This window comes from Bacillus rossius, chromosome 1 (assembly GCF_032445375.1).
Source record: "Bacillus rossius redtenbacheri isolate Brsri chromosome 1, Brsri_v3, whole genome shotgun sequence".
In the NCBI taxonomy this organism is placed as follows: Eukaryota; Metazoa; Arthropoda; class Insecta; order Phasmatodea; family Bacillidae; genus Bacillus; species Bacillus rossius.
Window position 1 is genome coordinate 376,541,493 of NC_086330.1, and position 16,463 is coordinate 376,557,955.

The following is a 16,463-nucleotide window of genomic DNA, read 5'->3' on the forward strand; positions in this document are numbered from 1 at the left end:
TAAGCGTACAAGCAAGAAAACCAATGTGCAGCAACCGATTGCTACAACGTCTGGACATGAAAATAAACCTAATACTGTGCTCGGTGCATTACAAGTGAATGATAATGGGTTCTACTTGGCGCAGTCTGCATTTCGTGGAAAATTGAAAGATTACTATTATCTAAATACGTTAGGTGAGTCAAAAGACATTTGTAATTTTCTTGATGATATCAGAGAGGACATAATCAATCAGCTTACTGATGATGTAGCAACAAACGATCCATCAAAATAGAACTTGTGGTTGGACTGTATATATGGAAAGCCGTATCCATTCGAAGACGAAGTGAGGAAGTGTGCATTCAAGACATCGGCTGCAGTAATTTACAGTTCTGACGATGTGAAGCAAACTGTTAAAAACGGTATCCAGAAACTCTGTCAAGAAGAGGAGGACTATGTCTGTAAAGGTCCTGGTTGGTCTCTGTCTAGTATAAACCGATTGGAGCTAAGAATTAGTCATTTCACGCCTATGCAGGGCTTTCGCAAGTGATCCTGTAGTAAAATATAGATTTTGTAATAAAATTTATTTTGTAAAAGAATTTGCGATGTTTTATTTACGAACCTGTCACTATTATGTTAAATTGTTGTTATATTTATTTTTTCTTCAGCATCCAGAATCGTACCAAGGACCTAAGTCGATCTAATTAATCATTTTATTGGTTACAAAATTTATTTAATGAATTTTGAACTTTTTCCTGAATTTCTAGCATTGAAATAATTTCCAAGATGGCGGACATGATGGCTTATAGGATGATGGTAGTAGAGGATTTTAAGCCTCATAAGAATTTTTGAACATGGTTTATTCAGTACGTAGCATATATAGATTATTTATTTCACCATATCCCAATTGGTCTCGTGGTCTAGTGGTCAAGGTGTCCGCCTCGTAACCACGACATCCTGGACGTTTTCACGTCCCATGGATCGAATCCCAGCCTCGGCACTGAAAATATTTTAGTTAAAATAAAATAATCCCTGCTGCTATCTGGTGGCGACCAACAGAACTATATGACGTCGCGTGTATGGCTGGCGGAAGTGACGTAATCCAACATGGCTGATGAAGCGAAGCCGTAAGGTGGCATGATCGGATCCCCGATCCCCCTCCCTCCTCCCCTGTCCTCATACGAACCAAATACATCTACTTAGGTAAAATAAGATTTGAGAAGAATTTTGCGAAAGTATAATTGCTTAATTCGCTCCAGCCTTCCTTAAATCCGACCCTACTTATGTACATGCGTTGTTGAAACAGTAAACATATTGTCTCGCTATTATATTTTTATTACATCTCAGAAGAAACACAAACAAATAATTTATAACACAATGGAAATAACTTACAATAACTGACTAGCATGTAGGCGAATATAACATACACTGCAAATTATTTTAATAAAATGTGCAACTTAAATTTTTCTTAAATTTTGTGTTATTCTGACGATACACCATTACGTTTTATTGATTTCGCAACGTTATATTTTTCTAGTCACGTGAAATAAGCTATGCCACACTACTTTGCATAGCCAACAGTATTTCTTTTCAATTTAATAATAAAAGACTACTATGTATCTTAAAATATTTATTTGCTTTAAATAATATTGCTTTATTATCATAAATCTACCAGACTTAATCATTATGTATCTATGTTTAAAAACAATTGATGGCGAGTAGCCTATGCCATAATGAATAAAATTACCACTGTATTGAAAAGCACTGTAAAAAGGTTCAATGGATTTGAATGCTAGGTGAAACAAACTGTTTCGGGCTTATTTTTCCACGTAAAGCACAGTCTGAAATTTTTCAAAAGATTCATTTTAAAGTAGTATATGAAAGCGTTCACACTTAGGTTTTTAGCATGTTAAGAAATTGCAGATAACTAGATGTTACCGAAAGCCAAACTGTTAACAAATCACGAAGCTTTAGTAGATTACTCAAGCTCTAAGGCTCCTAAATTTTAAAATCATGAACAAAAAGGTCGAAGAACTGAAAAACTAAAGAATGAACATGAATCTATTCTCTTTAAAACTGCGCCGTAGATATTTAAAGTTGCTGGTAGACCTATGCCTAAAAATATATTGACCACACTCGTATATGCTTGTAAACTATGCCATGCGCTGAGGCTGCACAGAAAACTGAAGAACACAAACAGAATGCTTTCATCCGTCGTGCGACTTCCGGAAGGGTAACAAGCAAAATGGATGTTTCATATAAAACTTGGTTCAATGTTAAGTGAATAAGTTTACTTCGCCAACAGAGCAAGTGAACACTGGCGTCTCTGTTGTCGCACTGGAGTTCGAACAGCCACAGAACAGTTGATTGACCAGAAGCGAAAACGTGACTGGGAAATATCCACATGGAGCATAAGGTCCGATTCTTGGCGAGGGGTTGAAGCCAAAAGGGGAGGGGGGCTCCACTGTACTACACGTACCAATATGGCGGCCGTTTGTTTACAACTGTATCAGCTGTACCTGTATTGTAAGTTAAATAAAAAAAATATATCAACTCATATCATTAGTACATTTGTATTATGAAGATTCGTTTTGGACTTTTAATATATATGAACATATTAACCAGTAATATTATGATCTAATTATCTTTCGAACAGCTTAAATACAGTCGTTAGTAAAAGCAGGCTATAACAGTGATACAAATATAAACAAACGTTCTCCATATTTGTAAGTGGAAAACAGGAAAAAAAATGGGGGAAAATAATGGCTTCACATCTGACGGCTAATGCTCCATCTGTATCCTTGCTTTATCTCTGGATTGGCCTTCTATTGGTGTATTGCTCCTCAGTCGCTGATTGGCTGGTTTGGGTGTTGCTCCGGAAGTGGAGTCTGATTGGCAGCGCCTCTTGCGCAAGTAGCGTCTCCCTTGGTTTCTGCTGGAGTCTGATAATTCAGACTTGCGTTATTTTATGGTGTCAGGCTAGAATCCAAAAAGCTATGCATAGTTAAACCGTAGCTATTTGTTGTCATATTTTATCTCCCACCTGGTTTGCACACGATTAGTAGGGACAGGAAAACTTCGCGGGTTCAATGACCTCTAGGATGAACTCCATAGTTCTACGTACACTCGGTCAAATGCCACCCACTCATTGGCTGCTGTCTTGTGAGACGTCCCAACGTAGCAGCCTGTGATTCGATAAAGCTTTGGTCGGGTGTTTCTCATTGGCCCAGAGTCATCCAGGTGAGTTGTGAGCCAATGGCAGAGGCAGCACTGAGGTATAACTATTTGTATTTTAGCCTATCGTGAAATGAATTCGCGAATTTTTCCGGTCTCTAACGATTAGGTAAAAATATAAATATTATATTTTTTATTGTTTATTGTCATTCAACGCGTGTAAAATTACTGATGACAAGGGACTGGGAATATTCGCGAGTTAAATGACCTTCAGGATAGACTACACAGTCCTCTGTACACTCGGGTAAATAACGCCAGTTCATTGGCTGCTGACCTGTGAGTCGTCTCAACTGGTTTAGTCTGTGATTCAATACTTCTTTGGTTGAGGGGTTCTCATTGACTCAGAGATGAACAGTGAGCCAATAACAAAAGCTACTTAAAGGTGTGTGTACTTGAATTTTAACTTATCGAGAAATGAATCCGCGAATATTTTCCTCGTCTCTACTGATCACCCAAAGATAATGCGATTGAAATGTCTAATTATAGCCTGTCACCAAATAATTTCGCGAATTTTGCATGTTTCTATTGTTCCGCTGTATAGTTGAATTGGGCAGTTGACAGTCTTTGTTGGAACTGGATTCCTGTTTTCCGTGCTGGAGTCACGTGGCGATTACGACGAAAGCTGCTGTTTCGGCGCGTATCTCGACGAGCATCGTCAGGGTCGCTCGACGATGAACACAGAGGCGCTTGCGACGACAGACAGACATTCCTCTATGAAATGCGGTAAGTTATTTCCGGGGTCTCTCCGAACACTCGGGAGTTGAGTGACCCGGATGAAGCGCCAGGGCATGGGTGGTCGCACACACGTCCCTGCGGGCCCTGCAACTCGTCAAGTGCACGGTGTGTTGCAATGTCCCAAGGACTGATGCAGTGACTTGATGTAAGCTTTTGGACATACGCCATTGCTAAAGTATATGTATGTCTGTAGAAGAAAACTACAAAAAACACAAAAGACAAAAACACAAATTAAGCATTTGCTATTGTCAACAGGATATAAACACCACATAATATTCCATAACAGTAATATGGTCAATAAAACAAAACAAAAAACAAAGAAAAACAAAGAAAAATGGACTAACAGAACGAAAAAAAAACCACAAATGCTGACAGCACAAAAATGTTGAACCCAAAAAAATTCAGCACAACAGTTGAAACGAGACAAAAACACGGCAACTGTTGTGCTGAATTTTTTGGGTTCAATATTTTTGTGCTGTCATCGTTTTTGGTTTTTTTTTCGTTCTGTTAATCCATTTTTCTTTGTTTGTTGACCATATTCCTGTCATGGAATATTATGTGGTGTTTATATCCTGTTGACAATAGCAATTTTTTTGCTTAATTTGTGTTTTTGTCTTTCGTGTTTTTTGTAGTTTTCTTCTACAGATATACATATACTTTAGCAATGGCGTATGTCCAAAAGCTTACATCAAGTCATGCATTCCCATTGCACAAATCTTTCAAAGATAATATGACTGATGCAGTGGCGTGCAAACACGTCACTGCGCAGTTGTTGCAGGCTCGTGCATTGAGTGCACTTTGAACGAAGTTCACTTCGCAGTGCATCTTCGTGCAGTCACCACGCCGCGGTCTCGTGTTCTGTCGCAACCAGGGCGGCATCAACACTTTCTATGGATTCACTCACTACCCGTACATCTGCGGAGATCTCTGGATTATTTATTACCAGTTCTTGTTCGAAAAAAAATATATTCCGGTGTACACAATAGTACCTCTGCGGTCCTTATTAAGTCTCGATGTCACATGCCATTTCATTTTCTGCTGTCATTAACACGGAATTTAACGTCTATTCACTGGTTGTTTGCTAGCACATTTTGCACCCGTGATGTTTACTGAAAGTTGTTTGGAAAAATCACGCATACAATAGACAATACTCGGTAAATAACTGGTGACGTGATTCGCGATAAAAACCACAGATGCGAGCGTTGATATCGTGATGAGTTTTATAGGCATACCCATTTCAAATGACAAAGGCACACGCTCAAAAAAAATATTTGTTTGTACCTTTACAAGGAACATCTTCGGAGATTCAGTTTGCCAAGATATCACTTGTAATTTGTAAAAATTATAAACTTTTAGTTTTTGACGTGATAACGTCTTATAAAGCCGATGAACTCCGGCTGAGCACGCACGAAAAATTGTCACGTTCCGCCTGAGCCGAGCGTGCAAGAACCGGCCAACCACCGTGCGAGGAAAATCTTCTATAATATCAAACAGGTTAAGGCGGGCCTTTTTTTTTTTAAAACTAATTTTCCGTGATTATATTCAAACAAATTAATTTAAATTAAACTGTAAATAATATTTGGAAAATTAAAAAAAAGTATGCAATTTTTCATAAATGTTTTCTTATGACGTTTATCACGTAAAATTATCGTCCGCAAACCGACTTCACAACAACCCCCCCCCCTCTTTTTTTTTTCCAGTGTATGTATGCACGCGGGTTCCTGACCGCTGTTAGCCCCAGCCTTCTCGGGGCGCGCCTTGTGCTGTGGTCGGTCGGCGTGGTGCGGGTCCGGTGAGAGCCGTGCTGGCCTCGCGGTCAGGGGTCATGGACCTGGTGCCCGGGTCACAGACAGCCGGAGCAGCGACAGCAGCCGGCGACAGGCAGGTATATATTCCGACCTTATACGGCCGGCATTTTCTCAACGTTCCCCTCCCACATATGCGCCCTTGAAGGGTAGTGTGGGAGTATCTACCTGTTCTCTTTTAAAACATTCCAGAGCCTTTTAAACGTGCAGAACTGTTTAGGGATAGCTCCCTGTTGTTTGATCTGGAGGGTGTTGGAGCTTCGGCAATGAACTAGCGGCCAGGGCCACCGACCCAGCGTAGTCGCCGCCTCAGCCCCTCCACCGCTACCGGCTGACGGGGACAGACAGCCGGAGCAGCGACAGCAGACGGCGCCCGCTCAGTCCTCCAGGATCTGCATGCGGAAGAGCTTGCCGTGGCCCGCCGCGCGCGCTCGACCCCCGCCGTCGATGTCGTCGTCGGAGCCTTCCTGCGGCAAGTCCTGGTACTCGTCCAGCTGCAACCATCACACACCGCCGGCACTGCGGCTGCCCTGGTGTCCACTCACGAGGCGGCGAACATGCGTGCAACATGATATTGTAATTATAGAGAACTTCGTTAAATCTACAATGTAACGTTCCTAACTTCACGATTGCAAATATATATATATAAAGAATATAAATATAATCCACCAATTTGTAGTAGTATTTCAACCAATTAACCGTAATAACATTAACTATGGAACATAAATCTCCTACTAATATTATAAAGCTGAAGAGTTTGTTTGTTTGTTTGTTTGTTTGTTTGAACAAGCTGATCTCAGGAATCACTGGTCCGATTTGAAAAATTCTTTCAGTGTTGGATAGTACATTTATCGAGTAAGGCTTTAGGCTATATTATATTATCAATAACATTAGGGATCCTTACTAAAAGTCCAGTTTAGAATCAAATGCGTTGGCGGGGGTTAGATAAAACATGCAGTACACGTACGAAGTGTGTGTTGACAATGCCGCAGGCGCTAGAAGTTTATTTCCTATTGCCTATTAACATTGTTGCCACGCACTAGATGCCTTATCATTCTTAATTTTCCCATACAAGTAAAAAACACCCGTGTGATATTAACAACGAAGCAATAAGTACCCTCATAAGAGTTCAATTAGTATTTAAATACTTTTTATCACTTTAAATCGCAAACCTAAACTATTGTTTTTTTCCTTTCTATGTGTTTAATTTGTTTTTTTTCTTTTACTAGAATTATTTTTATTATCTTTAATTGATTTTAATTTTTCGGACCATCAATAATTTTCCTCTCCCGTTACAATTCTGACAAGGACTTGTGTGTGTGTGTGTGTATATATATATATATATATAAGCGAAATACCACTCACTGACTCACTCATCACGAGATCTCTAAAACTATACACCCGATTGACTTGAAATTTAGCATAGTTACTCATTTTGTGATGTAGACGCTCACTAAGAACGGATTCTGCGGAAATCCGATCCCAAGGGGAGTTTCGGGGGCGTAATATATCAAAATTTCCAGTTTTTGGTAGGAAATCACCATGGCAACGGCTGTTGCTTTGTTGATGCTTCATTCGTCTCTACGGCAACGACTATTTCATTGTTAGTGCAGTCCTCATCACCGTTGAAATTTTGCGGGTACTTTAAATATCAAAAATTGCCCTTTTTTTCAAGTATATATATGTTACAGACTTTAAACTTCACAGTAATGTTCCTTATGTTACGCAGGATGACATTTTCCGAAAATTAGATCCCATGGGTTGTTAAAACCAGGCAACAGTGGGTACTTTGTCTGCATGAGAACAGGATTTTGCATTGTTCATGCCTTCTGCGTCTCCATGGCAACGGGCATCGCGCGGCAGTGGCGTACCCACAAGGAGGGGCATGTATAATGAGTGGCGCAAGAGTGATCTGCCTGTAGACTGCCGTAGCGAAGTACGGGTACATCAGTTGTACGTTGCGTGCACGAGTCGGGAAACCATCGGTGCTATTCATTTTCTCTTCGGTACATTATACAGCATTGTAATAAATTTTCACTGAATTTTTTTTATTTACCATTTCTGTAAATGGGAGATGTGGCTTAATTTTTTTCCATTAGTATAGCCGTGCGAAGCCGGGTCGGGCAGCTAGTATTTAATAAACTTGAAGAAATGAGATATAAGATACTGATATAGGCCTTGTACCCAAATGTAATTAAATAAATAAAATTAAGGTAAATTACATGAAAAAGCATGTTCCAAGGACAGCCCTTGGGAACCCAGTCGCGTGGGTGTGCCACGTGTATTGTCTCCTGTACTCTTCACCTGAGCTGAAGGTGACAACTTCCCCTTACGTCTAATTTGTACAAAAAAAAACTTGTATTTACTTCATCAACTCGTGCGAATTATCTGAACGTGTTTAACATTACATTTACATTAAGGATGCAGGCAAAACCATAAATGACAAACATTTTCTAAATTGATTAATATCACTCGTGGCATCGCAAGGCAGAGCTCTGCACCATCTGCGAGTTCACACAGCTCTGCCTTGCAGTTTCACAGGTCATGTCGCCGGCACCTGGCTCTCCAAGGATTCCCCTTGTAAGAAGTGTACAACAACTGTTCACAGCGTCGCCTCTGCTGCTGGACTTGCGACAGCGCGAAGGCGACTCATCGCGCTATTGAGCACGCACGATTAAACATAAAAATTCTCTTTTTGAACTTTCATAAAAGATTCCATTGGAAATCGGTTGCCAGGAAGTAGTTTGTAATACTTCAATAAACATATTGTAAATTTGTATAACACAGCGGCTGGTTACAAAACGATGGATGGCACAAAAACCTTCTCCATGAAAAAAAAAAACACTTCGTTGTGCCAACTTTATGGTAATCGGTCAAACGGCGTCGGGGTTTATCAACGTCACACCTACCAACATCCTTTATATATATATATATATATATATATATATATATATATATATATATATATATGTATATACTAGCTGACCCGGCGAACTTCGTACCGCCTAACAGTCAATGAATGTCGTGTTAACTTTTGGCTAAACTTAATTTAGGATTTTATTAATGTAATAAAATGAATACTAAAAATTAAATAAAAGTACAAATATCAAGTATTTCAATAGCGTGTCAGCAAGACGTTTGCTTTAATGAAGCTATGTATTTTGCTGCATGGGTTGCACTCGGGTTGATTTCTTCAGTGAAGCACTTTGTGATAGGGGCCTATACAAAAATTTTCGTTTTGTTATCAGGCTCAAGAAAAAATAAAGCGGCTGGTTTGCCGACACGTGAACATGCCACGTACCACGAGAATAACATGCATTTTCTAGATTCAGACCACAATAAACTTAATTATTGGCCTTGTAATTTGTTAATCCTCATGGTGATTGCAAGACGAATCGGAAATTGAATTTGTTTAAACTCAAAGGGAATATCGGTTGGGATCATCGGAATCCTCGGAATGAGAACTTCCACACCTTTAAATTTTCCTTTGAGTATCATTACGTGAATCACATTGATCATCAGTTTTATCACTAAACGCGTTCAATTGCATAGTTTTGGTTGGTTTTATTTCGAAGCATGATGACTACCGAACCAACCTTCAGTTGTAAATTGTGTGGTAGTAAGCCAGGCACATGCAAGAAGTTTAAAAGTCAGTTGGATAGTTGGTGGCTTCGTCTTCGTTTGTTACACAGTCAATAGATTTGAATGAATGCCGAGTACCAACGATTTGATTCTGAATTACGAAGTTTAAATCATCCACATATTTGTTCTTAGCCACCAAAATTGCTCGCTCACACAACCATTTGTTATTTTTGTGGTTAACAATGATGTTCGGGAACACATTGTTGATGAGCTCGTCTTTTGATGAGCTCGTCTTTTGATGAGACAAAATTGCAAAAATTCGGAGGAAATGAAATCAATCCGCTCGATTCGTAAACAGGAACACTGCCATTAGTCAGCAATTGCTAGGATAAATCTTCAACAGATAGATATTTCAGCAATGTAACTCTCATGTTTGCTGCCAGCTGAAGTTTCTTCACATAGCGGCACAGATTGGATGATTTGAGGCCAGCGTTTATTTCATCGGCAGATGTCGATCTTGGATGATTGGCAGTGTTTGGCGGAAATCGCCAGACAGTAAAATCATTGCGCCTCCAAAACCTCTCGAGTCATTCCGCAGATCTTTCAATGTTCGGTCAAGTGCTTCCAATGCGCGTTTGTGCGCCATTGTGCATTCGTTACAGATGATGATTTTAGATACTACTAAAACTTTGGCTATTGCAGAGTGTTTTGCAATGTTACATGTCAGTTGTTCAGTAGTTTGAAGGTTTAACGACAATTTTAACGCTGAATGAGCCGTACGGCATCCTTCTAACAATGTGGCCGCTATTCCAGAAAAGCAACTGCTACCGCAATGTCGGATCTCGCACGAACAATGGTCAAAATCAAGGTAATGATGAATGTCTTCCCAGTTCCACCGGGGACATCCAGGAAAAATAAGCACCATTTCCGTCATAAATTGCCTCCATTAATGTATCATACACTTTCTTCTGTTAGGGGTTCAACAGGGGTACATTTGTTTGAACTGATTGGTCTAATTAATGTCGATCATGTTCACATTCACTTTCCAACTCTCGATTAAATGCGTCATTCATTCCACGATCTGGCGCTGGCATTCCGAACATGAATAACAAACTGCCACACATGAGGTAACACATGTCTTCGGTCAAAAGCAAAGCCTGCTTATGCAACTCCTCATTCACCTCATTTCTTGAACTTAAACGAATTCTATGAAAAATATCATCTGACATATTATCCTTGTATTTGTTCCACAGGTCACGTGGATTCGATGTGAAGCATGTCAAAATGATGATAGCAAATAATATGCGTATCTGACTTAGAGATGCTATATAATTGCTTTAGCGATTGTTGTGACCCAATGAGTATCGTTTTCAATCAAATTGAGCTATTGACATGCAGCACGAAATGTTGTGCATACTATACCACTAACAGTTCGTAGTGATTAAAATGACATTGGCCTACGAACATTCACCACCAACAACCGAAAATAGAAGCATTCATCATTCTTCAGATGAACTGTGTAAATACGACCAAGAGCATCAGTATATCGCACACACGAATGAACAGGAATCACATCGCCTTGCTTCCGACGTTGAAATTTCTTCGATGAAGCGTTCCAATTGCAATAACGTGGCATCTCCGAGTAAAGCAACGTTCGTGCAAACGGATCGCTTTGGGAAATCGCAAAGAAACTGGTCAATGTTGTCGCTGTAGGTGATTCAGCATGTTGAGAAAAATTCTACGCGGTGAAATAAACTCGTTGACTATTATCCAGATGCACCGCCAAATGTTCAACAGTTGGATGGCGTTTGTGAATAGAGAATGAAAATCTACGCCAAATCGCCTCATTGCAGTACACATATCGACCAACTTGATAGCGCGTAATTTCATCGTTGGTATTGGATGTTTGGATGCCAAAAACCGCCATAACGCTTCCTTTCGCGATGCATTTGATGAACTTCACCGAATTGCAATACTCAACGTTGCAATGTGTCTTGAATGTTTTGGAAAGAAGTGGTGAATATGGAATAATTCAACTGTTGTCGACCATGAAATTATTTCCTTTCACTTTCATGAAATTTCAAGAAATTTAATTCATTTTAATGATAAAAGTAAACAATACACCACAAAATGGGTAAAAGCAATTTTCCCAAACATGGCGACGACAAACGGTATAGAGCTTTAGTTTTTCTTACTCTCTCTACTTTATCCGTTAGAATATCTTCGCGGCAATTGCTTAGAGGACATAGAGAAATAACACTCACAGTTTGTACATCTGTAACTTTGTATGCCTATGGCCAACCTGCGTGATATGAGCTGTCAATTGCGGAGTATGGAGTATTATTTATTTTTTAATTATATCAATATTTTAATAGTTATTCTGATATTCAGGGCGTAGACGAATTCAAAAAATCATAAAACATTAAAATCGGTCCAGTCGTTCTTGAGTTATAAATGGTGTAACTAAACCGACTTCGTTTTATATATAATTTTTTTCCCCGGGAACAGGATAAAAAGTATCATATGTCCGTCTCCTGGTTCTAAGCTACCTCCCTACCAATTTTCAGCCAAATCGGTTCAGCCGTTCTTGAGTTATAAATGGTGTAACTAACACGACTTTCTTTTATATATATATAGATGTGTGTGTATAATAAATTTGAGTTCCGTTAAAAAAAAAAAAAATAGTACCTATACTTGAACGCACCAAACATACTACGGTCATCAATGTTTGCACTTTTTTTAATATGCATGGTCCAGAGAAACTAGTAACCTTAACCTTAAAGAAACACACTAACAATATTACCAACGCACGTATCTAACTCTCTATGGAAAACAAAATTTTGACACTCATTGCGATGGATGGAATTATTCTTAATCGGGGAAGTCCATCGCATCCGCCATTTTGTGGCGCTGATGTCACGGATGTGTCAAACGTGACTGGTGAGAAAATATTCGCACTGTTATGATCCCGGCATAAAAACGGTTTAAAATGTACCAAACAGATTCAGAATGAAACCGTTTTAAAAGTTCACCAGTGAAATTCCGCTGATTTTTACAATGGTTTTTACCCCTTTCATATTCAGAGTGTGTAAACAAGCTGTTTATGACTGACAAATCAGTCAAATTCATGTGGGATCCGTGCTTAAGATCGTGGATTTTACTGAGAAATCGGTGGACCTTCTGTCATTGAAATAACACGAAATGGAAAAGAACAAGTGGAAACGTTTCTACAGATTTTCAATTAAAAAGCACTGATCTGGAGCTCAGGAGTTGCCCAACGAGTTAATTTTGTTTCGGTATACAAAACTTTAACAAAATACTATTGTTAAATGTAGATCTGTTGCGTGTTAAAAATAGTGACGACGAGTTGTGACAGGATTAGCATCGAAGTATATATTTCAAGAGCGTAGAGTGTGTCTTCTGTGTGCATTTCAAGAGCGGAGAGTGTGCTTTCCGTATTTATCCATTGACAGGTCAATTTGTAAATTACATTAACTGTTATATTTTTAGCTTGTATAATCTAATATATTTTACAGTATTAAGATTGCAATATTAGCCAGATTTCAGTTAAATGCGAATTACTTTTACGATCCATCAATCACATTTGTTTATGCATTAAAACTAGGAAAAATTATCAAACTAAATATTTTGTAACTCATGTAAACAATTATTGTACTAATCCTACGTCGTGCCAAATGGTTTAAAACATTTATAAACTATCATTTTTAATGTTGGTTTCTTCGACTTACCCCATCCTCCCTTTCCAAACACACGCGTGTGTATACCAAAATGACACAATGAAAACTATGCTACAACTAACAACCAAAAACATATTTTATCTAACACTTACCACACAAATTTAATATATAGAATGCGTTTCACTAAAAACCTAAGAGCAACTTAAGATATCTAAGCAGATCAAACAAATATTCATTTTTGTACCATTTTTACTATACGTGGAAACTTATCTAATGCCAACTCTGCCTGCATGTAAAAAAGAAAGCACACATAAATTAAAACATTGTCGTGCGCCAGATGCGTTCAAAGAGAGGAGTTGATTGGTTGTGAACCACTCACTGATTACCTGTCAATCAGTTTCGTTTAGTTACTTACTGTTTAACCTTATCTATTCATTTGAAAATCAAACTAATCAAGTTTGAAAGAAGACAATACATTTTAACGTGTACCATTTTTAAAAACCTCCCAAAGAAAATTGTGAACATAACTATTGAGATTTCTTCTAAAATGATGGATACAATTGATAGGCAAATCATGTCTGGCAGGTATAGGTGACATTCATAATTATAATTAGATGTTTTTATATTGCATGTGCTTTATATGTGGAGTGGTTAAGTGCATTCATTACATGAAGTACAATCTTCATGTAACTGTAACCTCTCTCGTAACGCATGCCACACACGCTTCCAGTGGCGTTGTCACGCTAAATGCATGCCGACTACCTTGATGGCATATCCAATCCATGCGCGCACAGTAAATATTTATAAACTTGTGACGGATCAAATGAAGATATTCTGGCGACATACTTGGAAGTCACTTGAACTATAAGGACTGAGGCGGGTTTTGCAGCTTCCTAATTGTCCATGCTTGGATGGTGTGTCGCAGCCCTATAGCATTCATACATACCGCATGCAAAATTTAAAAAAAAAAAAAATGCCAGCGAGTCTTTCAGAACTCGTCAGAGATGTGTAACATCTAACCTCGGTAACGAGCGATTTTAATTGTCCTCATTTTGCAAATACACTTATTATACGAAACCTTTTAAAACAATGCCGAGAGTGATGAATGTACGCAAATTGTGTTTTAAAATCAATTTCTCGACGCGAATCGCTCGTAGTTCCCGCGCCCGCCGCTAGAACTCGCTGCCGGAGCAGCTGCGTCGACTATTGAATCATTTGATCAGCGGACCGAAATTTTAAACTAAATAACGAAAACGGCTCCGATAAAAGGAAAAAAAAAATAGTCTTGAAATAATACTGAACCCCGGCTTGGGAACCGATTTTTGGACAAGGAATTTTATTGAAAATACTGTCCATCTCGTTAAAATTCATTAAACAGTTAAAAGTATATATAAAGTTTACCTTTGGCTTTGTGAACTTTGGTTCGCGCCATCTGCCGCAGATGGCAGCACCGAGGTTACACATTTCCGTTCCATGCGACTTCCGTTAAATTCACGAGATGACTCCTACTAAATGCCCGTACACCGAGATCTAAGATGTTACACATTAACAATAATTAGGGATACCTGTATTTCGCGATTTCATTTCGTGTCAAGGTATTTCACAAAACACTGTAGCTTTTTCTAAGAGTCATGGCAAATTGTGAGGGTGCAGCAGTACGGTGACCACATTCTCATTGGCCCCGTCAAGAGCGGGACGACACCTCTCCCCGACCTCAGCCAATAACCACAGGAGAAAAGCTACAGTGTTTTGTGAAATACCTTGACACGAAATTTATTCGCGAAATACAGGTGTCCCTACCAATAATGACTAACTAGTTCTACCACAACCACCATGCGACTAAGACACCTGCTGGGGTGTCCGAGGGCGAAACAATTGTTCCCACTCACGTGAACACGTGTCTCAAATGACTGCAGCACAGATGCCTGTCCGTGTGACGTGTTACAGCTAAAATGATATAAATATATATGTAAATATCGTACATGTTTCAAGAGCTACCCAAATACACTGTGTCTGAGACAGTGTCAAAGAATTACCTATTCCGTACTAAGCACAACCAGTTACAACAGATAATTAACAAGACACGAAAAAGGTAATCAAAGCTCGCTTTCCTCTGTTGTAAGTTAATTAATACTTTTAATACCATTAAAAAAATTGCTTTCATACTTACCAAGGGCCCTTAATTTTTCTCGATTACCAATTTACACATGTGTGACTTGAACTCAGCACACATAACACTATGTAACATTGTTTTCCTTGCCTATGTAATAAAAATCAGAAATTTCTAAGTTTAAACACCAATAAACTAACACTACCTATCAAGTATCAACCATCTAATCACTCATTAATTTACGGTGACAATAATAAGACAGACTGACATAAGTCATCACGTTTAGACCGAGGTCTCCAATACCATGACCTACATCATTACTTGCAAACGTGCTACGCGATATATTATTTATTTAAAACGATCTTCCTCCAAGATTACATTAAGCTTGAATACTACTCAGGCATTACGCTAAAAAGATTTAAATAATTAAGATTAACTTTTAATTAATTGCCAAAATAATTTATAAATTGCTTTCTATAAACAATACTTTAGAAATAATAAATGTTATTTTTTTTTCGAATCTCATTCACATTTTTACTGGCTTCTTCATTCTTTTAGGCGCTTATTTTTTTATCTCAAGTGTACACAAATGCTAGGCCTAGCATCTCTGTCTTGGAAACAAAGAAAACATTTGGTCGTTCAGGTTTGCTCACATTCACTGCAGACTAGGAATTCTATATCAATAATGTTTCTTATCTCTGCTTGTAAAGAAAGCTATTACGGTACGTCTCAGTCGCATGATCTGCAACAGAAAGCCGGTGCCTGGGAAGATAAGATTATAACTTAGGTCATGCGTAGAAGTGTCATTCTGGGAACACGCGGATATTATTTACTTAGTCGGTACATACTTGGTAAAGGCGGAGAGTCATTGCTAAAGATAACGAAATTTCACGAATTCATTTGGTCGCAAGGCAGAATGCAAACCTTTACACTCTCGCACTGTGTTCGTGATTGGTAGGGACCGGAAAAATTTCGCGGGTTCAATGACCTCCAGTATGAACTCCACAGTTCTACGTGCACTCGGTCAAATGTCACCCACTCATTGGCTGCTATCTTGTGAGACGTCTCAACGTAGCAGTCTGTGATTCATATACAGCTTTGGTCGGGTGTTTCTCATTGGCTCAGATTCATCCAGGTGAGTTGTGAGCTAATGGCAGAGGCAGCACTGAGGTGTAACTATTTGTATTTTAGCCTATCGAGAAATGAATTCGCGAATTTTTCCGGTCTCTAGTGATTGGACCGCAGTTATTTGGACACGCCCCTCTACGACCGTGAGCCAACGGTGCCCGGCTAGAAGAGAAGTGAGCGAATCAGGTAGTGACA

The 16,463-nt window shown here is 39.0% G+C and overlaps 1 long non-coding RNA gene across 1 annotated transcript; it reads left to right on the forward strand.

The window, feature by feature from the left end:
* Window positions 1-5,227: 5,227 nt before the first annotated feature.
* LOC134528546 (uncharacterized) lies at window positions 5,228-6,422 on the forward strand. The gene is made up of 3 exons (XR_010074407.1): window positions 5,228-5,439; window positions 5,646-5,830; window positions 5,999-6,422. It is a non-coding gene; the product is annotated as an uncharacterized LOC134528546 (long non-coding RNA).
* Window positions 6,423-16,463: the final 10,041 nt, after the last annotated feature.